At 35.0% G+C, this 27259-nt stretch overlaps 1 long non-coding RNA gene across 1 annotated transcript; it reads right to left on the bottom strand.

The window, feature by feature from the left end:
* Window positions 1-27259, bottom strand: LOC148651992 (uncharacterized). Its single transcript, XR_015925207.1, has 4 exons — window positions 27064-27259; window positions 24176-24367; window positions 14123-14260; window positions 1-2482 (listed from the first exon to the last, which is right to left on the bottom strand). It is a non-coding gene; the product is annotated as an uncharacterized LOC148651992 (long non-coding RNA).

Raw genomic sequence — 27259 nt, 5'->3', positions numbered from 1 at the left:
TGCTATAGCTTTCAAGGAATGTTGAAAGAACAAATAAGTATGAAACGAACAGAACAAGAACAGTTTTTCTTAATGGTTAACATTTTAAGTAATAAGAAGTTTTTGAAGCTGGCAGATTTAAAAATTGCAATTTTATTCAAAACCATATTCATTTAATTTGATTTTTCTGTGTGGAAGATTGGTTCCTTTTTGACTTATTAAGTACGAGAGCTATACTGTATATTTAAAAATCGGCAATCCTTAGTGTAGCATGGGATATTTATAGGCACTGCTATTAATTTATACAAAGGCCTCAGGGTATGAAATAACAATCGAAACTGCCACACAAAGCATTGGATGATGGTCGTTTTATGAATACAATTATCCTTTAACCTGTCCAGTGAACATATTAAATGTAACACTATTATAATTTGTGCCTGGAAATCTGAGAGAATATACTTCATACATTTTGGATTGTGTGACATATAAAATAAAGAGCCTCACACAGCATAAAATGAGAAACAGACACAGAAATGCAAGTTAAAGATTTTCCCATGGCAACCCCACTTTCACAGAGGCATTCTTTAATCTCACAGTGTTGCTCTTGTGGGAAGCATAGTGGAGGACTTCAGCCTAGTCTGAACATTTCCATTGTGTGGAGGAATATCATAATTTCTCATGAATAACTGCTTGGCCACAAGCCACTGTGTTTCAGCATTAAACAAGAGATACCACAGAGCAAAACTCACACTTTGAGCTTGGAGGTGGCCACCAACAGCAGTTCACAAAAAGAATGGATACAAATTAAACTCTTCTGCTTCTGAATTATTGATTAAAATGATCTGAAATGTATGCATAAAGACTTTATTTTACTCACTTTTACATTTAATGTTGGGTTCTACACTTTGCTGTCACTGATCATTAGAGTGGTATAAAAGTAGGCCTCCTTAATTTAAAGTCCCATGTCTAAACTTGCACAGTTTCAATCATGTGTTACTTACAGTGGGTCGTTTCTTTCAAAAATGCAGTTTCTTTCTGTCTTTACATCACATTGAATTACTTTCTCATTAAGCTGAAGAATCTTAATGAAAAGTCTTGTGTTAGGAGTTTTGTGACTGTATAGTTTTGAGATGGTGACAAGGAACACGCTAATTCAAGTGTATCAACGTAAATCACCACCACTTAAATCTAGATTTATTTTTATAAAAAACATACAGGTTGAAAGAACTCTCTTTACCATTATTAGATTTTTCTATTAAATTTTTTTTTTACACATTATTAAACTATTTTTGAACTGTACATTTTCCATCCATATGCATCAGAAACCTACTGTAGTTATTGATGGCAAGTGTGCAACTTAGTACCTATGCCATAAGAATAGGATGCAAGGTAGGACTACACCCTGGATATGATACCAGTTATCCAATTCAAGAATCAAACCCAGAATCCATGTGACATAATGCAACAAGATTAACAGGCATACCATTTTCAGTGCACTAGTTTAAGCACATGAATAATAACGTCAATACTAAATAGTTTAAGTAAAAATGAAAACAAGTATACACTTTTTTACCACAAAGCTAAAATCGATACTTGTCGGGAGAATTAACAGTACAATGGTTTCTTAAGGCAAGTACAGTAAAGAAATCTAATTTGAATTTCCAATACATGTCAGTCATTTGAAACGTCTACAGTACATCCATAGCATTTCCCAGCTTAGATCTAAATTATCTTTAACTTTTGGCCAGTTATAAAGACCTTGCTTTTGAAATTACTTTGAAATTTTATATTTAGGAGGTGTATCATTAAGCTGTACAAATACTATTATATCAACTCAGCATGAAATGCAATTACATTTACATTTATCTTATGACTTTCAATTCTGAAACCACTTCTTTTGTGCACAAATGTAATATCATACATATTTCTTAAAACTGAATTAGACAGTATGAGACTGGGAGGTATGACAGGCTGGAACAGACTCAGGGTTTTATTTTTCCTGGGGTAAAACTGGGCAAATTTCCCATTCTAATTCACTCCTATAGATGGGCAATTTGCCCATAGTTTACCCAGTGGGAAAATCAGACCCTTGATGAATAAATTGCTTCAAGGCACTGTACGACATTTACTTTCTTCCCCTGGTCATTTCCTATTAATCCGTCTTTACAACAGCTACTTCAACTTGAATAGCTACTTACCAAATTTTTCAAGCGACACTGTCAAACCTCATAGAACAGGATTAATAAGAAATACATTTAGAAGTAGGGAGCAGTCTTCTTCTAACAAGACACTTCAGTTGAAAAATTATTCATTTTTTCTTTTTAGAACCTTCCCTCTGCATGATGATTTTTTTCCCCGATACACCTTAATTTTAGCAAAAGCAGGAACACTCACCTGATATACAGTACTTGTCAAACCGTGGCATACAATAGATACAGCGTTTCCTCACATGCTGCACTTGACACTGTTCAACTGAGAAGCTGTAACATCTTTCCGAACACATCTGAAATAAGGAGGAAATTATAAAAAAATGAAGCATATACAGAGTTTCCAATGAAAACAAAAAAACATTTTAAACATTATTAAAACAAAACACTAGTATACTAGTGTCCAACAGGATATATTTCCATGGAAGGAGTATGATGTGAATGCCATAACGTTTCTCATAGTTTGTGAGAACTGTTCAGGTCTTTAATTTCCAAAGCACAGAAAATTATTTTAACGCCCCCTGGAAAAAAAAGAAAGCCCTTTCTTGTAAGTTTAATCAAGAAAGGTCTGTGTAGTAGTAGAAGAAACAGTCCAGTTCTATTAATTGTCAATTTAAATGAAGTTGAACACCACCAGTTATTCAAGAAAAAAACTTGAAACATTCTGAAGAAGGTCATACAATGCCTTTCTGTAGGTAATACACAAAAAGCTGAGCAAAGGAAGTCCTACTTTCGTAGTTTTAACATCAGTATCATCTGACACGCACGTCCATATAAACATCCAGGGTGGTCTAGTGTAGAATGAACTGCAAGTATGTGCCAAATATACATTTTAATGGGTTTCAGATTTATTTACATGTATTTAAAGTACCATAATAATGCCAGGTTGTGTCAAATAACATGCTCACATCTTGACAGAGTCTTTTTGCATTCATACAGTCACTTGTCAAAGCACATCTTGTCCTCATTAGTTTGCTGTTAGGCAATTGTCTTGCTTTTCAGATATTTTTACTTTCTCTGAACTGTTGATTTTTTCTAATAAACTAATTAAAAAAGGACACTAGTCTATAAAACATGCATACTATCAGACTTGTAATAGGTTTGATACAGTTAAAGACTAAATTTCCATTATATATCAGAACTACCAAATGTTACATAAATTAGAAGAACATATTGTATAAATCATTATTTGATTTATGTAACTAGTATTTCATAGTAAAGCACTCTGACAACATTTTTTTTCTTTGGAACTGCTCTGAAAGCCTTTCATTGTAGTGGTGAAAAATAATACTTTTAGAAGTTGTGTAACATTTACTGTTATGTCTTGGTGAATGCAATTCAGACTTCATCTAGTTAATGCTGGAAGACTATAATAAAAAGATAGACCAAATGCAATCAATAATGCAAAGGAAAAAAGGTGCATTTATTTCTTCAAGACAAACATGAAAAAAAAAACATCAGATGCTGCAAAAACATGGAAACCATTTTGAGAATTTAAATTAAGTAGTTTGAGCTGAACTTTTCTACAAGTGCTTCTTTGTAATGTAAAGAAGCACTCACTTGTTTGTGAACTACTAAGATACACAGTACATTAAGGGTTTTTTTTTAAAAAGCTTTCATACTTTGTAGATTCACTCAAAAAAAAGCCACATCAACAGTAATTATTCCTGAAAAAAAACTAAACAACATTCCAACATTCCAAACACAACGGAACCACAACCCTGTCAGTCCGGACACTTTAATGCTACAATAAGTCACTACTACAATTCTCTAGAAGAGTCCTTTTCCTGCCTAACTAACACATAACATAAAAAACGCTTTTATTCAAAGGTTCTTTTCTGTCCTAGGATAAACTACACTTGTAAAAACAAGCAGCGCTCAATGACACAAATAACAAACACTTTAGACAAGCTAAGAAGGAAACAGGACTTCGAAGGTAGGATTGTTGCTTCCACAGCAAATTCAACATATTATATACAATGCAAAACAGCTGATTTCCACATGTAAACTGGGAACTCTTGAAACTGCACTGCGCATACAAAAAAGGAGAGAAGTCACTTATACTGCAATCAACTTCATGAACTTGAACCTTTCTAAAAAAGTTGCTTCTTCTGTCTAGGCAGTCTGTATCTGAACAGGGGGCTCTAGCAGCTGTTTTGGGAAAGAGCTTATTTCTCTCTCTGGACTGACAAGCCATGAAACTCTCCCTTTGGAGCAGTGACAGCTCCCAGGTGATGGGGCTCCCAGCCAAGCTTCACAGCATTGCCCCAAGGGAAGAGCTAACTCCAAGCAGCCAGTTCTCCCGAGGCTCTGAACCAAAATCCCAGACAGTAAGTCTGCCCTGATAAGGGATTCAGCTGCTCCTGCTACTGCTGATAGCATCACAGATCAACTGTCTAGTTCACAGCCATGCTCTGGGGTTAGATGCGTACCGCCCCTTAGGAAGTCTTAAGTGTCTGTAGGTTGGGTTTAGCTGGCTCAAGTTAATTATAGCATTATGATGCCTTCCTTTCCTATGTTTTGTTCTTTCTGGGAGTATTAATTTCAGACCTTTACGGTTTCAGTTTCTGGAAGAATTGCACACTTCCTGAAAAAAAACGATTGGCTGACAATTAACAGTTTCCGTTCAATAACGCTGCTTAGACACTACAGAATTTATAAGGATTTATAATTTTTTAGACTGAAACATCGGTTCTTTATTTACTTATAAAAAGACACACACACACTGTACACTAAGAATAGGTAAGGAGTCTCAGGCAGGTTACAGAATGTTTAAAAAGCCTAAATGTTTCTATTGTCAAGGGAAGGCTTACTAATCTGCAATTCAATGATCAAACTGCTTTAAGGTTTACTTTAAATATACTAGGATGCAACATATTTAATGTTTAAACTACTTAAAACAAACCACAAGAGCATTCACAAAACATTAGCTTTATCCTGTTTATATATACATATAAGTACCCACTGTACATGGATAGTTTTCTATGAATTCGCACATGTGATGAAAAAACCCAACCCTTTAAAGTTAAATAGAATATTTTCAAAAACACTCTTGAGGACAAAATATGACAACAGTTAGTTTCACCTAAGGTCAGTTATAATCATGTGACTAATAGAAATGGGAAATTTGTGAATGAACTGTTTACTTATAGCAGGAACAAAATACTAACCTATTCTATGAATGTATTACACTGACTCAGTTACGCTGAACCATTGTTTTAACTGGGACTGATACCAACTATGCATATCGATACAATCCTTAATTAAAAAGGAAGGTTATTTGGTACTCTGGAAATAAACCCTAAATAAAATGTAATAACCCGCTGAAAGATGTTAAAAGAGGGACACAAATCTTGTGAAATGATTTTCAGAAATATGCTTTCCATTAAAAAAATATTTGAAATATCTCAGAATAAAAATAGCATTTATTTAGTTTTTTTGTGGTGGTCGATTAAGCATGTTAAGATGCTAAAACACTAATGTGACCAGGAAAGGACATTCAACCCCTAGAATGACAGTCTTTGGACAAACAGAAAGTGTTACAGTTAAAAAAGAGAAATTTTTAATTTGCTCAGTAGCTTTTCAGTTTGACTATTATTTACATGCTTTTTGCAATCACTGACAATTTTTTTATGATTTAAATCAGTCATATGTGAACACACATTGAAAATAATTGCCATTGGGAATATGCCATTCTTTGAAACATTTTGCATTTTTCATTTCTAAACTGGAAAAGCCAGCACACATTTAATTATTGATGGATATAAATGGAAACTAGCCACAGTACGGAATACAATTTTTTAAACCACAAGGATCAAGCACACAATGTCACACAAATACTATAGAAGAAAGGTGTGTGAAATACATGTGTAAGGCTCTGCAAATAAAACAGCACCTACACTGCCCATATCACCCCCCTATAGCAGTTTGGGGTGCCGCTGTGCAAACCCAACATACAGAACAGAAAACACCCTGAAAATCTGTTTAGTGCTTCTGTGACAAAGTCTCTGCAAGGACACTTTTTTACTTTGTAGACAAAGACATGGGATACTTTTATATTAAGAATATATTTTAAAGTAGAAGATGGGAGATTTTAAACATATAGGCTTTCAGTACACCAACCATCAAACTGTACATACTGTATACATAGTTTCATAAGCCTTACAGAAAATATAGCAGGAATAAAGATCTTCAGCTTAAAAACATTATTATTATTAAAAACAATTATTTTTAAGCCAATTAGCAAACAAGAGAAAATATGATGGAGGTTTTTTTTTAAAAGCCAGAATTATATTTGTAGACATTTATAGGCCCATTCTAATGTCTAGCTTGAAGGTACAAATGGCTGCCCTATCTCATAAATCATTTGCAAGTAATATGGACAAATAGAATTGTCATCTTGCTCTTGGCAGTACAAAAACGTTATCTTCTCTGACTACTAACAGCAATCTACATAGATTTATCTCTAAACCAAATAAAGAACCTTTAAAAAAATCTGTTTTTCCTTTTTGCCCCAACATCGATGCAGTTATATTAACAAAAAGGCCTTTTTTACAATGGGATGAGCTATGAAACGACTGTTTTTCTTACTAATAATATGTACCTTATTGTATGAAAACTAAAAGGAAATAATAGGGTGATACTGTATTTCTCCAAAATAAATCTCTCATAACTTTCTGAAAGTAACTATGTTTAAAGTTGTAAAAGGAATACAGTACACATGTGTAAAAAAAAGATCTACTGTATATATAGTACTGTATATGCATCAAAAATTTCCTTGCCTGTCATTTGGCCACTGGGACACAAAAGCAAATTCTGCAATGGAGTAATGATCCTTGAAGACTCCCCTACAACCTTATATGGCTCCTTATAAAGACCATAAGCATTCTTGCTACTTCACCTTGAGTGCTATCTAAATACTGTAAGTTCTTAATACATGCATATCCACAAAGAACATACTTATAATCTTAGTGATTCCAACAGAACCATAAATCGCAACTGCTTTTCTTTTTCAAATAGCAGTACTTACTTTTTGCATAAGTAACTGGGGAACAAAAATAAAGAAAGACACTTCACAAGTATCACTTACTAGTTGTACACAAATGAATATTAGAATTGTTCTTGAAATGGGTTCTTTCATTACTAATTCAATTTTGACATCTTCTCATTCCAATCTTGGAAAAGCAGCGGGGTACTTATTTAGTAATTATACCAGGTTTTAGCGCTGGCAATTTGAGCTAAAACTTACATATCAAATTCAAAAGGTTTTGAGTGTGAAATTTCAGTGAGATTTTTTTGTTTCTTTTCTGCAAAAAGATTGTTAGCTCAATGAACATAAAGCACTCAATATTTTTCCTGTGAGTAAATTGTAGGCAAATTACCTGCCTAATTGAGATACTATGAATTGGGAAGATTACCTACTGTGAAAATAAAGACCACATTGTATTATATTTAATTCTACAATTATTATTATTATTAGTAGTAGTAGTGATATTAATAGTAAGCACTCTCGATTATTTTTTTGTTGTAAAACTTAATTCCAGATTTTGAATGCTGTTTTAATGGTCACACACTGTACATGGCTTAATACCACTGGACATTTCCACTAGTGCAACTAAGTCAAACCAATGTCTAACATGAACCTTACTGAGCATTCCTGGTGCAGGCCCAATATTTATTCACTGCACGATCCAAGCTGTGGCCCATGATGTCACACACAGTGTATGTGCAGTTTCTGGGAGAGAGCCCCGGTTTCAATTTTAAAAAAATCTACTCAAACCTTTTTTGCAGGTTTTCTTTTTTTTCTTTTTCACCGCACTGCTACAAGTTTGGGCTTATGCCCATTTTTCTTATCTCCAAACTACATCCACCATATATCTTTTCCATTTGAGACCGAAGATCCCAGATCTCACTGAAGAGCCCTCACTTCTTCAGCGGGCCAGGTCTGAACTTTTCTTTCTTCGTCTGTACTTAGGGACACCTCTTTGTTTCTTTCTCGTGCAGTGATTGGGAAAACATGGTGAAACAAAGTCAATTATCCCTCCCCTTGATCATCTTATTACCAAGCCAGTAACAGATAGAATGTGAAGCTGAAGTTTCACAGATTGGTTCTCACTTAGTTTGTGAAAACAGTCAGCGGAAAGCAAAGCCAGAATCTTACCATATGGCAATATGGAAACTGAAAAAATACAATGATGGTTATAATTACCCTGAAAAAGGGAAGGAATACTTTGGAGGCTGGAGATAAATCCATATAGCAAAGATGGTAACCAAAAGCAGAATGCTGACAACAACTAAAACAGAAGACAAGCAGGTTGTTTCCGAATGTTGAAGGCTGGTTGTTTTCATACCACCATTTAACATTGTGTTTGATTTTGATTCTTCATCTCATCACACCACATCAAAGGAATCTTTGAAGAGACAATGCAATACTTTGAATGAGAACTGAACTATTATTGGTCAAAGGAACTGTAAAGAGAGTAAGGCACAGACCAATCAATGTTTGAACTTCTTTCTCAAGAGGAAATGGTATGCCAGGTCATGGGCCTGGTACAGGAGATTGAGGGCAGCAAAAGCAATCCCCTTGGTGTCATTGGCCCCACTAGGATACCTATGCTCCCCATAAAAAGGGGGAAAGCAAAACTAACTCTTGAAGAGCATAATGACTATTTTCGAGAGAGAAATAAATTGGAAGGTGGTTCCATAATGTTCTGTAAGACCCACTAAAACACAGAGTGCTGTTTGCCTTTGTTCCATAAACTGGAGAGACAGGAATAATCCCATTCTACCTTAAAAGTCATGCTTTATCCTCTGGGATACCACTTTATCCTTAATTGTTAACTAAGGCTTATACTGTATGTGTAAAATGTCAACAAATGTGTATATGATTATTACAAATCAAATTCAACACAATAATGTGACCTAGAATTCCATTATACATCAAATAACATCAACGTATGGATATATTTTATTTAACAAATGGCTAGCTTTTAAAAAAAATACATTTTAAATTATTCTCTGCCTTTGAACTGAATAAGAATGCAAAGGGCTTTAAAAGATGCCAATAAATGTGCCCAAAAATAATTATTCTAAGTGCAAAACATACAAAGTTCAGTCATTACAAAGTCCTGTTTATCTCAGTCACAGCAGGAAATATTTAGAAGAATGTATTTTACACATACTGTAGTACCACAAAAGTGTAGTCCCTGTATGATAACTAAATTAAACTTTTATGACAAAAAAGTATTAATATTTTGCTGATAGTTATAGTCGGATAGCTGCATGTGCAGTAACAACGGATACATTATGACTGTAACCAAACTCTACCAAAGACATTTTAGCAGATTACCAACTGTAAGGTGAATTATCTATTGTAAGAGGCTACAACAGATTTCTAAAAATTAAATCACTAAAAATAGGTGATCAAATGGTTTTACTTCAAAGAACTGACTTGAAATGCTTGCTAAATCAAACAGAGCAGAGGTAGGCAACAAGATGAAAGGGTGGTTACAATAAAGAAGCAGACATTGTAATAAAAGAACGTCTGCTCAAATTAGGTGTTGTTTTGACTGCATGGCTTCTCAAAGTCTGTAATTTAAATGGCAATAATGGGACAGCAAAGTAAAAGGATACAGACAAGTAGCATGACAGGCCCTAGCGGTCTGTATTTAAAGGGTTCATCCACTAAATTGCAACCTTTGATCCTTTGCCAAATGAATTAGACATTTTGTCTGAAAAAGGTTAAGATGATTCGTTAAAAAAACAGTACCTCCACATACAAAAAGACATTCTGCCGAAAGCTTTTTTTCTAATAAGTCATATGGATAGAAATTTCATGTGAAAACACACAGAAAACTCTCTTAATTTCCTGCAAAAACACCTTTATGATAGTTTGAATCACTTTTGGATCAGGTTGTAACTGCAGCTACTAACAAAACCACAATGTACTGCATGATAAAAAAACACATTTAAGGCCCATTTCAAGTAAGGTTTAGAAAAAAAAAACTCAATACACCTTTTCTAAGACTAAAGACAAATTCAGAAAAATCTATGTCTAAAATCATATCTAGAAGATGCTAGCCCAATGTTTTAAACGTGAAAATTCATTTATAGGATATACAGTACTGTATGAAGCTCTCTAATCAGATCCATGGTCAAATAGTTAATGCAAAGTACTTCTGTTATAGCACTCTTATTTTATGGAGAGATGTATTGTTTCTTTGTTCCATTTCTAAAAAAATGATTCACAAAAAGGAATACATGATAAGGAATTTTGTTTTTTACTTTCTACAAAACAAAATCCTCCCTTTTTCTTGCAAGAAAAGCACTACGAAGATGGTAAGATACTGCCCTTAGGTCACACTGGCAGCAAGGGCTCGAATCCAAGGGTGGTGTTCTTTTTGAAATATCATGTCTCCTTCTTCTGCTTCGTAATGTTGTTCTATGCAACTGTTCAGCCAGAGGGATTAATCCATTTCCATTGTAGCTTAGCACAGATGTTATCAGAACCCATTTATTAGAAGCAATGTAGGTAATGACCCTGAACTGATATAAGCTGTTCCTGGCACTGTTACAAGAAAAGGTCAGTAATCTAATATATTCTATGTGTAGAGCACTGATGAGCGTAAACAGGCAGGACTGTAAGTACATTATGGAGTTATGTTCAGAAGTAATTCAGTCTATACAGCTTTCAGTGTTAGAAAAACAAAACATGGGGAAACCATGAAATGATGAAGGAATTGCATTTTGTATTGGGAAACAAGCAAAGAAATGTGTCTGTAATAGAACAGGCATTCTCATCTTATTTTGACCTTCAAGTCCTATCTGTGTATTTTTTTCTGATTACTAAAGGGGAAGTGGTTGTTTTTTGGGGGAATGCCCTGGCTTCCTCTTGCTAAAATGGTACAATAAGAGCTTTTGTCTTTCAGGCACTTTAAAGAAGCTTTTAAATTATTATATCAAGTCTTCATCGAATAAGCAGAATGTGATGGCTCTAAAAAATAACTTGTCACTGTTCACATAGAAAACTGCTCATTTCTCATAAAATAAGACTATAAAACAACATAAAGAGTCTTTGCAGTTAATACTGAACTGAAAATATATCTCCCAGACTAATCAGATTAGAGAAGAATGAGTTAAGAGAGGTTCTTTTGAAATGGAACTGTAGTTCATATGACAGACAAAAAGAAATCACCCTGTTAATCCCCTTTAAAGCCAAACACCTGCTGATGGTACTGGAACCATAAAACTGAGCCTAAGGCAGTTAAGAATCCAGGATTTAAAGCTGACAATTACAGAGCAGGTATGCTATACAATCCAATTAGCAAAGGGCCAGGAAACAGAAGTTTTTATGGTCTTATAAAAGGTCTGATGAAAACTATTTTTTTTAAACAGGTTGTTTATGATACCTTGGCGCTAACCATAAAATCCCAAAACCTGTATGCCCTTGGCTATCAGTGGATATTAAATGTAAACTGAAACTGAACAAAAACTGTGTCTGAAATGTCAAGTTTAGCAATGTCATGCTAAAGTTAGTGAGATGTTTTTTTTGTGTAAAGGAACTATAAACCTATTGTTACTATGTGGACTTCCTCTATATTCTTCAAACCAAGTTGTATTCAATTGCATTTCATTACAAAATACTGTGAAATGTATCTGCATTTTTATTCTCTAGAAAAAAAAAGCTAACATATATTTCCATACACAATATACATGGTATTTTATGTTTTGAAACATGTAGACAACATACAGAAATCTCAAAAGCTATGCTTAAAACCATATTAACCCAAGTAAATGCATAAATGCACACTGTCGTGCCCTGGCTCTGACTACTACCTATAATATGAAGAAATACATTCAAAAAATGTACTAGACTGCCATTTTTTAATTTTTATTTTACTGTTTGTTTTATTTACAAAGGCTTTTTTCACACATTCAAGTAGATTCTGCATCATGTACAGTACTTGCCTTCAGATGTCCTCTGCGATGGAAAATTGAAAAATGGGTTTCTTGGTAATTCAGTGTTCTAAAAATACTTTCCTTGTATGGTTCTACTCATTTTCATGTTAAGCATGTTATTTCACTGGGTCAACAATGGCAAAATTAAAAGAAATGTAATTCTTAATGTCATTAAACATTAAGGTCCCAAATAATATTTGCTTTGTATGGACAAGATGGACATCTGAGTGTTCTTCGATTTCAAATGTCGAGGCTCCATCTCTATAAAATGTAGACAGGCTGATCTAACAAGTTCTATAAACACCTGTTTCTGTGCTCAGCAAGAGCTGCCCAATTCAAGTTAGCTTCAGTCAAGTGTGAGAGAAGGTCTCCTGTCTCAGTATGTATTCCGTGACCCATGCTGGAGGATTAATTTAAGCAGCAGTTCAACATGCTGCAGCACAGATTGCTGAACTGAGTTAAAGAATAGAAGAGCTAGACCTTAGGTTCATGCAAGACAGAAGGGTACGTTAAATGCTCAGCTGACAAAAAAAAACTTGCTTAAAAGTTATTTGTTCAACATGCTTGCTTAGGAGGTTTCCCATTGTAAAAGGGGTGCCACTACACCCTAACTCTTTTCATGATCCTCCTTAAAACAGACTCTTTTGTTTGCATGGGATTGGAATCACCCAGCACGGAACAGTAGTCAAAGGCCTGAGAATTACTGTTAACACAGTGGGACAAAAAGAGTAGAGGAGAAAGACAGGAATCGAATCCCTGTGTGAATGAGGGACAGGAAGCAGAAGCAGCTGGAAGAATTGAAGCTTGTAAAATACAAGTGGCTTCTGAGCAGTTATTAAATCTAAAAAAGAGGGAGGAAAAGGGGGACATGCAATTTGTTTCAGGGACCACTGCAAGGACCTATCACCAGAATAGCAGGCCTTTAAGCTGCAATGTCTTTAATTTACCCCTATGTGACAGCTGCTTCAGCGGTTACCACAGAAAAAGAAAGACTCCGAAAAAGAAAAAAAATTATAGCTTTCTGGCCTCTACTTTCATATCCATGTTACCTATAATCCTCCAGTTCCAGCTTGTCTGACCACTTGACAGACTGAAAATTATTTACTGCTCCTTTTAGTGAGGATAAAATATGCAATGATTCTAAGTGGTTGTGGAGTCATCTTGGGAATACAAAATGGCAGCTGAATTCACAGAGCACTAATTTCCACATTTTTGCCTCCTGCCCTTTCAATTACTCTTATTTTAAGGTTGTTTGATTGAAAGTGCCAACAAAATTCCTTTAATACTGTAAGGGGAAGAAAACATTCGAGAACTGAAATAAAGTAAAAAGGGCAAACAGACTCAAACAGGACAGAACATTCTCCCCACATTAGAAATAAAACTCAATAACAAAACAAATCATCTTTGAACTACACCTAAGATTTATATGAAAGTTTATATCAAGTGAGATATCTGAAGTTCCCTGAAAATGATACAGATAAAAAAAAATAAAAGTGTAGTGGAATGAAAACACTGATTTCTGTTTACAGGTCCACACAAATTGTATAGCATGTACTGTTATTTACACAATCTTTTCAGCTACAGAAAATGTTGTTTTACTCTCCAGTATTAAGCACTTAAATAGCTTTAGTTATCTTTGTATGACTTGAATTCTGACTAGTTAATTTAGAAAATGGTAGATGTCCTACTCAAGTAATGTACAAACTGAGCTTTATATATGACTTAATAACTATTATTTTATCATGCAGAATTGCCAAATATTTCAGGAAAAGGCAGGTGGGGATGAACTCATGTGGTAAACATTTCTCATCTCTCCAGAGAAGCTCTGGTGTGCTCTAACCAGGCCTCTAATGGCAGACATGACTAACATGTGGTTGTACAGTGGCAAAGAAAGATGCACACTAATGAGCGGACAGCTTTGTCAGAATATCCTTCCAATTTGACAGGCCTTTCCAGCTATGAAGGCACCCTAAACTTACCTTAATTATTTCTTAATTTTGTGGCACACCCACCCAATCTTTTAGCTCAGCCTGAGGGACGTTTCTTCTTACAGTATGTTTCACGAAGCACTGAGGCAAAGAGCTGTAACATTTCTGGTCACGTTCCATCTATTTTTCCTAAAAGACAAAATGGAAAAAAAATATATATATATTCCTTTACAGATTTTAGGCAATTTGGTGAAAGCTTTTCAGAAACAAATGACAACTTTGCTTGTTAAGATATCATTTTTGAAAAATATAAGAATGGCAAGCGTTTCAAAACCAGTGCAACAGAATCAGCCATAAAAATTAACACCTCTTCATTTGTAAAGCTGCCCTTATTTTCCTCATTCTCCTTCCACCTTCACAAGATATTTGTAAAAAGCAGATCACTCAATAAGAGTGGAAGTCATAGATTTTTTAGAACCGTAAATTAGCATACATGAACATGATGTACTGTAAGAAAGAAGTATTCCAGAAAAGGGTTAATAATTTTAATTTCAGTTGGTAATTTTATAAATTCCAATTTCTTCTCAAACTATCAGGAGTTGTGTTATGCAACTAAAAAATGCAATGTAAATTCCAGAGTGGTGGACATTACCTTACAAACTTGACAACTGTGACTTCTCTCGAGCTATGCTAATAACACAATTTAAATTTAAACACACACACACAAAAAAACTAACCCTACTTTTGTTTAAAATGACAAGCTGCAAACAGAAAATACATCAATAGCTCAACCTGTATATTGGTATGTGCAGACAGGTATCTTAAAGCAAGGAAAGGATAAATCTGATCCTGCTATTTATATTTCAAAAATTGCATCCAGCTGTATTTCCATTCAAATTATTTTTTTAGGTACAGCTGCACAGATAAAGGAACAGAGTTAAGCAAATACAGCACAATGAACATAATACCAAAGCTTCCTGCCATTCAATTAGGAAGTTATCGTGCATAAGGCTAAATATGTGCAATTGCTCACAGGTTGTCCTATTTATCACTCTCTGTAGACCTTTCCATATTTAATCTACATTCTCAGCACAGAAAAAAAATGGTGACAGTGAGCCTTTGTTTCTCTGAGTCTCTCTCTCTGTTAGTTGTGAGGCATGTCTCGGCAGCCGCTCAGACTGAGAAGGCACACGGAGGAGGGGTCTCTCAGTTATTTTTCAGGTTCTCCCATTTCTGCAGTTTTCTGTCAACTCAGCAATACCAGAGGGGCTTAAAAAGGGGGACAGCTAAACTCCTACCTCAACAGCAACTCCTAAATTATAACTACTACTACCACTGCTAGGCTCACATGCATACAGAAAAAGATAACAAGAAAGCAAATACCAATAAAAAAAGAGCAAATGAAAGGACTTATTTAAATGCTCAGAAATGCTCCCCTTATACAGCAAACTAATCACAGGGAAAAAAATAATTGCTTATATTTATTTTATAAAAAGGAAATGGTCAAAAATCATTTAAACATCATTTTCCAAGTGTTGATTCAAATTTACTTTGGATAATGCCATTAAGGAAACAAAGTTTGTAGTAACTGGAAGTCCATTCAAGTTTGACTCCTAATTCATAACTCTGATCAAAAGCTCTCACGTATACTATTAAGTGCTCCAGAAGAGCTGGTAAATATCCTTGAACTCAAATGAAGGCTACTGAAGAAATGTGCTCTTAATTTCTTACGTTAATTCTACAGAATTTCAGCATCTTATTTCAGTATCACTTTCTTGCAACTGTTCAGAACATCAAATGTGTGCAGATATGCTAAGCTTTTTAAAATGGCTGTCTAGCACTTCAGCTGTCAGATCAATAACTAAAACTAATTAATAAACATTACATTTTCATGCATGTTTCTGCTTAATCCTTGAGATCTCATTAACATGTTTGTCTAATATATACTGGCACTGAAACTCTCTGAAGCCTTGATCACACTACCCTGGCACTTTCCACAAAACGCGATCGCACTGTGATCTGTTAATTAATCAATGAGACAGATGAAGAAAGTGTCACGCTATGAAGAAAATGCGAGTTGGACAGACTACAATCGTGGGGGATGGGTGCAAGTATCCTGGCTACTTAACATATACAACAGTCCCGTGCAGAGGAAGACAGTCTTATTTTAGCAAGGGCTATTTCATTTTTCAACACTCAATGAACTAGATATCGCCCCCAAGAATATAATTTTATCCTTTTTTTTTAAACAGACAGACTGCCAAGAGGGATCATCACTGCTTTTACAGCAATAATTATGTAAGCATTTACTACACAGCTCATCACTATTTGTTTAAAAGGAGTTGTTTTTGTTTTGATAAGATTAATACCTTTAAAGTATTTGAAAAACAGCTGGCTCAATACTTTTTTGGAGAAGTAAGTGTGACTTCTGCTGATTTTTGTTTTTTTACTGACTCACTTAATGCAGTATCAAGTTATCAAGACAAAATGATAGCCTGTTGAAGCAACAGTTACTATAAACCAAATACATTATACAGAAAACAAATAATTCTATAGACTGAGATAGTCTCAAAATCCTTAAAATCCAGGCTTATTTGGAAATAAAATAAAAAATTGCCTTCTCAAACAAGAAGACATTTAATTCAAATTCATAAAGGATAGTATGAAAAAAATAGTCTTTAGCCTGAAAATGTTTTTTTTTTCAAATGCAGCTCATAATATAGCAGATAATATTCTCTTCAGATATTCTCCAAAGTCCATCTGACAAATTATTCAAACACTCAAAACTATAAATTAAAACTTCTGATTTAAAATGTTAAGCTAGTGAGATTAATAAATGAACTTTAAAGACTTCACAACATGCTTGTAGAAAGCATCCAGAAACTTAAATGCAAATAATTCTGGTAGAGTTCTTAAAATGTTGTGTTTTTTTTTTTTTTTTAGGGAGTGATAATTCATAATAATGAATAGCATTCATATCATTCTATTTATCCCAAAGCATTTTAGATGTAGGAGGGGACCCACTTCATTTACCACTGAAGTGCAGCACATAGCTGGGTGCTGGGTGGCTGCTGTTATGTGCCAGCAACCCCACTACACAGCAGATCACGTGGATAGTGAGACACCGATTCACCCAATTAATTAATTAATTTTTTCAAACCTAGAGTGAAATTTAACCAGGACACAATTAACACCCCTACACTCTCAAACAGTGCCATGGAAGCTTTAACGACCAAGTCATCAGAATATTCCAAATCTAAAGAATGGCATCTTCTACAGCAGGTGGCCACAGCCACCAAAGTGGTGAATGAGTTTGGAAATTATGGCCCAGAATGTCTGTCCATCACTTAAACCAGAAACAGGGCATTAGAAGCCACCCATGATCCTGTGTACTGGCCAGCTCCCAACTTGCTTTGCTTCAGAAATCAGATAAAATCAGGCTACAAGGTGATAATGCTTCTGTCAAGAAGTAACCAAAAATGTGACTAAGAACCTGGCCCTTGGAAAGCAACTGACAAGAGGAAAGGCCAAGCCAATTAGGAGAACTGAATTGTGCATAGTACTTTTAATAATGCATTCTTCAAATGATCTCTACAGGTAAAATGCTATTAAACAGGCAATTAACCTAAACTCCAAAATTAACTCTAAGCATCTCTAAATTATGCAGTTTTAGTCCTTATTCATATTGATTAAAGTTATCCTTCACATTTTTTGTAAGATAAATTGAAATAAATACATAATATAAACAAGCACTTCACTCACAAATGAGTAATGTAATTTGTTTTTCAATGCAATTAAAATATGATATGTTTAGCATGTCAAACTTTTACAATTCCATAAAGAATTTAAAAGCAAGATGTTGTAGCGCACTTCACTTTAAGCTATTTGGAGGGTATTTGATTTGTGAGATTTACAAATGTGCCAGTGCAAACACAAGAAATAAAAGATCAAGAGTTCATAAGAAAAAAAAAGATCATGAGGTTTTAATTAGTTATACAGCAAAAACGGAGTCCTATACATATTTGAAACTGCAATTGAAGCAGGAAGTGTGGATTTGAGTTTATTTTTGAATTTGCCAGAAAGAATGTGTGTCATTTCCTGGTATTCCTATTTCCATATGAACCTACATTTCAAGACAAAAGAGCACAATTTCCAGATCGAAATAATTCCAAATGGTAACCTGCATTCTTAATATTCATACTGCCAATATAAATCTACTTTTAGTCAAAACTACTAATATATCTTCTGTTTTAAAGTACGCTTGAACATGCAGTTTTCTTTAATAGTGGACTGAATGAAACCAGCTCGCTGAATATGAACTATTTTGTTGGCAGAAAAGAGAGCAGAAAAAAATATACTTTTGTAATCCCATCAGGATTCTATGATAGCTTGGAAGACAGGACTGCTTTAATTCATCACTCACTAACTAATTTCTTTAAGACTTTCTTGTCTTTTGATGTTGTGATTTGACATTTGTATATTTCTAACCCAAGCTTTGAGTTAAATATGAAAGCGCAATTGACAGCTAGCTAGAAAACTACACGGAACATGAGATACAATTTAAGAGAGAAAGAAACTTTCAAAAATCATTCAAAGCCCAACCATTCTTTGGAATGCAGGAGAACAGGGTGATGCTTGTTCTTGTCAATATATAAAGCAAAATCACGCACTAACATTTTACTATAAAGCTTAAGACCAAAGAACTGGATTAGTAAAACCTAACATTTCCATATTATTTTTGTTTTGTAGAGATGAAAGTTCTTCAGAGAAATAAAACCCCATCACAACTCTTGCTTTTCAATTATTTTTTCTTTCCTAATACAGCAAAATGGTCTTGAAAATTACTGTACGTTTCGCATAATAACAATTTAAAATATACATAAGATCTAGCTTTATTACACTATACAGTAGCATACATGGAACAATTTAGAATACATTATGGATACTGCAAAATAGCCACCAATGTCTAAAAACTTGTACACACTGAAGAGACGGCAGTAAATCAGGGAAATTACACAAAGGAAGTCCGTAAGCCTCTGAGAAAGCTGAATTGTTAAAGCAATCTGAATCTATTTCAAGAAACAAATGCATTTGGAAAAACTTATCCAGATTGAATTTAGGAAGGTGACAGGGCAAGTATGCAGGAAGGCAGTATGCTCAGTAATCAGGTCCACAAACCTCATGGGATAATTCAATTCTCCGCTTTCACAAATACATTGTGTTTTATAGTGTGTACTGAAGCAATGAATGGCCTCCAGGGAACTACATTTACTATCCTCCCATCTCAATTAAACAAGTGGGAACAAATTATTCTGATTTTTATTACAGGCTACCACATTACATATGCTCTTGGTCATTGTAAAAAAAACCTGGTTTACCATGTATGAGAATTCACCAAGCAGATACTGTGTTACTAAAGCACACACAAAATAATATTTCCAGTTAAATAAACACTAAGGGTTGGTTTCACAAACAAAGATTAGCTATACTCCTAGATGTGTTTACTTGAAATAACATTAGCCAGTCTAAGATTAGTACTAATCAGTGTCTGGGAAACCACTGGTGAATACTTGGCATTTCTTTGGCTTTACTTTTTAGATTATTTTTACACTTTTATGCAATAATGGGGAAGCACTTAATCTCCACACTAATAGAAACTACAAAGTTTTCACTTGGGGAATATTATATAGTTGCTTTGAATGATAATGCTACGTAAATAATCACACATTGGCTTGGATTGAAGAAGCCATCAATTTTTGGATCTCAAATACAGAACCACTAACTGTTGCAGTTAAAAATATCAATATAAATATAATAAGCCCTAAAACCACATGTTGTACAACTTCCATTTAAAATTTAATACTAATTGTCTGATAGGACACTTTCATTCTCTTTTGAGGCAATTACTATTTGAGTGCAACATTTGAGGTATTTTCCTGTCCTAGAAATAGCTTGTCTTATGAACTGATGAAAAGCTAAGACCTGCAAAATGCACCTGACCGGCTGAATTGATTGCGCCAAATGGGTATAGCAAGCTGGAAGGCAAAGGTCAAGCACCCTTTCAAAAAGACAACCAATGTGGCCTTCAAAAAAGAGCAGAATGCCATTTGTTTATTTACATTTGTCGGAAATACATAAAGATTTAGTTTAAAGCACTTTATTTCTATATTAGTCTGTTCCAAGTATCAGTTCCCCTAGATGTCAGTGACTTGCCAATGTTGTTCTCGTAAACGGTTTACTGTATCTAACACCTGCATTGAATGAAAGAAGTCATGCTACAGAAGAGCGATGTAACTTGTTCCTTAACTCCTTTCTGTGTTTTAGTGCGCACATCTCCTGCTGCAACAGGCCAAATCATTTTCCCAGCAGTCCCCAAGGAGTACAACTACAAAGAGAAAACTGATATCATCTCTGTTCATTTCAGAGGAATATAAGTAATGATAACACCCACTTCTTCAATTTTCTGAGACCCCAGTCTGATTCCAATTAATTCAGTAATTAAATGAAATCAGACTGAATAAAGTGTTTTTACAGTTCCTTTGTTGGATGGTGATGCAGTTTAAAATGGTAATATAACCACACTAAATTATTTTCATTACATTTTAAAGATATGTGAAAAATGGTCAAAGCTTGTCCTCTGTTACAATCTTTGAACTGTATTACTGTCCACTATGTGTATTAACACTACCATTTTCTAACTGCTTTCTTTAATACAGGGCTGTGGGGATGCTGGTGCCTATCCTGGCAAGCCATTGCAGAACAATGAAAGGAAAATGAATTGTTAACTATGTGGATAAGTGCTATAACTACTAACTACAATATGTCATATGATGTAAAACAAATGTAGGCCTTTTGAACGTGAACTTTAACAAATTCATAATTTCCTAAAAGAATGCAGGCCTAATAAAGGATCCTTGTGTATTTTTTGTTGAATTGCTGAGCTCTCCTGTAGCTGAAAAAATAATACTTGTTTAATCTTTACTAACATTGTAATTCACATTCAGAATATTTCTGCTGCTATAATTTTTCTAAGTCACTATGCCGATTACTTTGAATTTTATATCCTCTTGGACTGCCTAATAGATGCCAGTGCTTTACTGGTACAGTACATTAAAACAACATGCTTACTTTACCAGAAAATGGGTAAACTTGAATAAAAAATGGTATTGATTGCAAGAACACAGTTATCTATGTAAAATGCACATATAAGCTAGAATTAATTTAATACAACCATATCTCTAGGGTTGCCCTTAACTAGACCTCAATCTAACTGATATCATTTCAGACAAGAGTATCATATACAGTTAAAAGTGACTATAAATACAGAGCTCAGTGTTATTGTTTTTAAGTTCTAGAATTTCACTACTCAAAAAGTTTATGGATATAATTTAGCAAAATACAAAACCGGGTAGGAATCCTGGTGAGATTCACTGAAAAATATCTTAATGATGATGCTGTTTACTAAGCTACCATTCACAGAACACCTTTTGGTCAGAACTCTAAACAGTACCTGTAGACCTAGCAAATACAATATTTTAGCAATAATACCTTTCATCTCTGTGCTTCATTGCATCTTAACTGTTCCTTTTCACATAAAATAGCTAATCTGAGACAAACACTCATACTGCTTCTGACATGTTGTCAAATTTAAATGGGATAATTTTTTTTAATCACGTAAACTCGCACTGAATTAGAATTCACATCCCAAGCTAAGAAGACAGGGCATTAATCCTTTGCATCCCTCTGTCAATACACTAAGTCTAGTTTAGTCACCTCCTACTGAATAATTCCCTTCCTACGTTTGCTAAATGCACTGCTCTTGAATGCAGCAAAATGGTACCCAAATGTTTGGTTTTCGCATCCAACAATTAAATCTGTTATTTCTAGAAGCCAGTAGCAAACTTGTATATTCCAGATTGTGCTACATATCAATGAGAAAGGAATATAAAATGACTCAGTAGGTCCTGGGTAGCTTTATCTGAACAGTAGCAGACAGAAGGGACCTGGAACATGTCTGGCCCCTTTGATTTTTAAATGCATCTCTTTGCAGAATTCAATAGCCCTATGCTCCATTATTGATTGTCAGGGAGGCCTCACTTTGTCTTTCCCGGACAAAGAGTGTTAAAATTAATTGTTTGTAACAGAGCTGAGATGAGAAAAGACATTAGTGGACTCGCTGGTAATTCTGTCCATAGTAAATTTCATTGACTTCAACCAGCAGATCTACAAATGCCAAGGGTAAAATTACTCTGGCGAAATGATTGGAGTGCTAAAAACCTAAATGCAGCAATTACAAACCAGAGACCTAAGCACCTGTTAATCTCAATTCAGCCCTCACAAATATAAAAAGTAACAAGTTTACCTTCAACACATAAAATTGTAACTACATTAATTCTTAGTCAATGCAACAAGAAATAGCTAATTCATTTAATTATTGAATGAGAATAATGCGAATACCAAAACAACTTTCGAGTTCCTGAGAGGACAAATAAATTAAACACACCTAGCCAACAAAATTCAGTTTTCTTTTTGAATAACTAGCTCTCTACCAATAAATGTGTAGTTTTTTTTACGAATTCAACCCAGATGTTGAGAAAAATTATGTAAATTTCCACATAAATCACTTAACTAGGCACATTGAAGGTTAAGGACAAGTGGGTCTTTCATTCTGGCATTTAAGTGTAGACCACAAATACCATTAGACTCAATCATTGATCCAAGAGAGGCTTTGCAGTATTATTGTCAATTTCCATTTTGCAGTTGTTTTTGTCAATTTTGACAAATGAATATTGATTTGGAAAGAAAGACTTAGCTTGAAAGAAGATTTTATAATCAAATAAAGTTAAAAATCTCTAAACCTAAAATGTTTTAATCCCGTTCCTTTGGGGTCTCAACCACACATGAGGTGTGAAATCTGCACATTTCTTCTGCTTGGTGAGGGACTGCACCTGGAGCAGGGAGGAGCATTAGAGGCCAAAGGTCATTCCTAGCAGAGGCATTGACTAAACAAGACTTTACACTCTCTGAAAAGTCCAGACAACCCCTGCGGCGTCTTCTCACAACATGTGCTTTCTTCTTTTCTAGACACAGTAATCCATAAATACACTCAAATCACCAGCAGCTCAATTATCCTGCAGTTTTCCATTTTCTGCCCTTACATAAAGATTTGGAAACAATTAACCTCTTCATTGCCATGGTATTTATCAAAAAAGGAATGGGAGAACTATAGTTTAATACGTCCAAAGTAATTTTACACCTCGGAATATAAATATAATGGAAGATTGCATGCCTGTGCCGCGTTCTTTAATGTTAAATGTAAATCTCATTACCAATTGATTTATGAAGAATACATTTTTTACTTGAGGCTTATTGATTTTTTTTTCTACTTGGTTTTTCATTGTTTTGCTGCTTCTCTTCATTCATTATACATTCTGGTAAAATGTTGGGAAATGCTCAACTGCTTTTATGGATTTAAAAATTGTTAACAACTGAGAAATATATACATTCCCCCACTAATGCATTTATACTTACAACTCCCAAGAGAAGCATAAAAAATACATTTTTCTTTGTTATTTAACTTTTCAAAGGAGATAAATCAAACCATTTTCAATCAAATAACTCTTGAACACCACACAGGAAACCATATTTTTGGGGCACTGTGATGAAAAAGAAATTTAAAAACGACACTTCTAACATGGACACAATTTAATTTAAGGGGATTTCCAAGATTTTAACCAATAACCTTTTCTCATGCAGAACAACATAAATATGAAAGCAACTATTAATTCGTCAACAGAAACAAGCTAAGCTGATATAAACGGAATTAACAGATTAAGTATACCATTTTTGATTTGCAACAAGCATGGTAACAGACTGTTTTTTTTTCCAGTACATGACCAACGATACGCAAATATATTGTTTTTGGTTTTACCAATTGTTTCATCCAAAGGAATACAACTTTTTAACCTTTCTTTTCAAGCCTGCAAAAAAGTCAAGTTACATGCATGTAAAACCAAAAGGTGAAACTGAAATATTAATGCAAACTCCATAATGAATCACAGGGTTCATCTGTAACTTACAAATACTTAACATTACGGTCTTTACCTTTGTCTCATGAAATCTGCTCACATGGGCAGTGATCAAGCCGTTGGTACAATGTGCTCAGTACTGCTAGTGCTTTCCTTTGCCTGTCTGCCCTCTTTGACTATTCAGCTTTTTCCCCTTAGTCTCAATCAACGGCCTCTTCTGGAAAGCACTTGAGGGCCTCCTATTCAGTTTCAGGTAGAGTGCTTCGAACTATAAGAAAAGGGAGAGAAAAAAAAAGGTTGTGGCTTTCATTGTGCAGTGAGGGTTGGAAAAGATCATGGCAGACTAAAAAAACTGGACAGTCTATTGTGCCGGCAAATTCATTTTAATGCCCATGTGTTCCAGGCTTCCCCCCCCCGATAAAAGTCCATTTCAGTCTTGCCCTAATGCAGCTTCTCCAATGTATATTCTCTTCAGTCAACCAGTATGAAGTTTTTATTTTTATTTTCGGTCTTTCACAGTTTCCACTTGAACAAAGTAAATCGAAGAAGAGTTTTACGGCGTGACCCCTAACAAAACATAAACATATTTTTAGCACATTCACATTACTTCTTGCTACACATTGGGTTGTCTAAAACCCTTTGTTAGGTAGCAAAGAAACGAGAACTTTACAAGCCTCTTTAAAAATGGGACATTTCAATCGTAGCTTTCTGTGTAAAAAGACCTAAAGGTGCAATTTTAAGATCTGCACATGGATTCCATACAGGCAAAGGCATGTTCAGTTGTAATGTATTTTTCTTGAATAAAGCGAGAGGCTTAGAAAAAATGTATCGGACTTTCTATAGTAACAGTTCCTATGGAAAAAAAAGCCAGTTTCATCTGGTTTTGATCACCATACAATCAAATCTTTTTCTTACAGTTTCCCCGAGCATTGCTCTGCTAGAGTAATAATATAAATGAGTTGTCTAAAAACGGTCTCAAAATAAAGCATGTCAGCACTGAGAAAATGTTTAAATGTTTCCTCATTTTTCATTTCACAGTGTTGCAGTCTCCACAAAGATGAGATTGATGCATGGGGGTCTCACAAAGACTCTACTGATTTCTGCACTGGGCCTTCCTCTACGCACGGTAAATTAGAATTGAAATTCCTCCGAAGATTTCATTTAGTGGAATTTTTAAGCAGACCAGGAAGAAAGATGTTATTGAAAAGGTAAAAGCTCATCTAAATAAGAAAAGAGTCACGTGGCCATCTGTTTTTTGCGACGTCTTTTAAAACTTTTGTATGAACGAGGACATTTTAAGTACAGATACCCCACAACTGTGTGTGACTTCTTATAATTCACTCAAGTAAATATCCATATGTATGCCACCATGTAAATCTTAGACGAAAACAGCAAAAATGGTGATAGACAGGCTGGAGTCACAAAGCTAAATATGATCAAAGGGTAAGATGATAAAACAGCAACAAATTGGTAACAAGAGAAACCTAGCGCACTATTACACCATCTGTGAATGAACATATTACAGCCATTGCCAATAAAAACTGAATGGTGAACATGCTTTGGTCGCACAACTTTTGATGACATATTGTGTGGAAAATGTACAGGACATCCCACCATTCGGAGCACTCAAAGCTGAAATACTGCAGAGGGGTGTCAAAAGATCTGGTATGAAAAGAAGGGGAGAGGGGGGACGGGACACTGCTGTCTTTAATATTTCCACAGCATGTTTAAGACTGCCATTCCTGATCCACACACAGCAGTGGAACAGGCCTGCCTTGCGTGCTGGCTCCTTGATTGTAGAGGGGGGGGGGGGGAAAACTGGCTGCAGTCCAGACAGACTCCAGCTCTGTTGATCATTATGTCTAGCCTTCAGGTGTCTCAGCTCGCAGTGGGCGGTGGTTGGGGGGAGGTGTAGATAGCAGAAGAGCCAGACAAAGAAGGAATAGACCAAGCATTAAAAAAATACAGATATACAATTTTAATTAGGAGATTCACCGCTGAAGTGACTTTCTGTGTTCTTATGCTTTATTCAGTGCACCAGCAGGGACTGGATAGACAGATTTTATAAGACATAATAATTAAACACATCTGGATCCTTTCAACATCAAACACCCTGACAGTTAATTCCAATTAAATTAAAATCTGAAGAATCAGAATTTTAAATAGAGGTTTACTGTTGTCCCTACATGTTCTTAATATAGTTTACTTTCGGTAGTATACATTTACAGTCGTTTTTCGTTTTTCTTAGATAAAACTAAAATTATATTTCTTAAGTTAAGAGGTCAGGTGTCTAACACTATTAAAATGCATTCCCGCTAGAATCCACTCTTTGCGTACCATGGAAAAGGACGTCAATTTCTATAAATTAACACATATTTTTTGTCTTAAAAAAGCTTATTCCATGCAGTAGGTAGTTGTTTCAATCTCTACAGCATAAATGTTATTTCAAAGCTCTCTAGTACCCCAGATGTAAATGGCCCGTTTTTAAACAAGGCAGACAAGATACACCCTGCATTTGCTAAGTAATTTTAGAGCTATGTGCCCTCAAGTGCTCCTGCCTTCTTGTGCAGCTAATTATAATAACTCAACCATGTCGACCGGCTGGACAGTTCAGCACCCTTGCGAGAAGGGTCAGCGAGTTTATCGTTATTTTTTAATGAGTATGGTAGCAAGATTCCCATTACATCCAAGCACCGACTGCAATAAAATACCGGGAACATGTCTTATCTTCTCTGTCTGAACAAAGAATCACACTGAGTACAAAATCGACGGAATATGTTCACTGCACGCAGCTCCTGGTTTTTTTTTTCTTTTCGGGGAATCGCAGCGTATTCTTGCAATATCCGACCCTCTCTTCCGCTGTCCGATTGTGATTTAACACTTTCTCTAAACCGATGTCGTTTAAACAGCAGACAAATCGCAGGGAAGTAAATCCAACTATTGAATAAAAAGAGTAATACTTACAATGCGTTGCCAGTTTACCATTTTAATATAGTCTGAGTGTGCAAGATGTGAACACCACAGCAAGGCGAAACTCCACTGGAAACAAGGCTCAAAAGATGTTTCACTTGGAATTGTAACTCTTTAATAGTTACTTGTTCACAACACATCCCATTGCTGTAGTTTTAGCTTCTGTCTGCGGCTCTGAAGTGAAGTCTAA

This window comes from Lepisosteus platostomus, chromosome 11 (assembly GCF_059453375.1).
Source record: "Lepisosteus platostomus isolate fLepPlt1 chromosome 11, fLepPlt1.hap1, whole genome shotgun sequence".
Taxonomy (NCBI): Eukaryota; Metazoa; Chordata; class Actinopteri; order Semionotiformes; family Lepisosteidae; genus Lepisosteus; species Lepisosteus platostomus.
The sequence above is the reverse complement of the archived record's forward strand: the minus strand, read 5'-3'. Positions and strand labels throughout refer to the sequence as shown.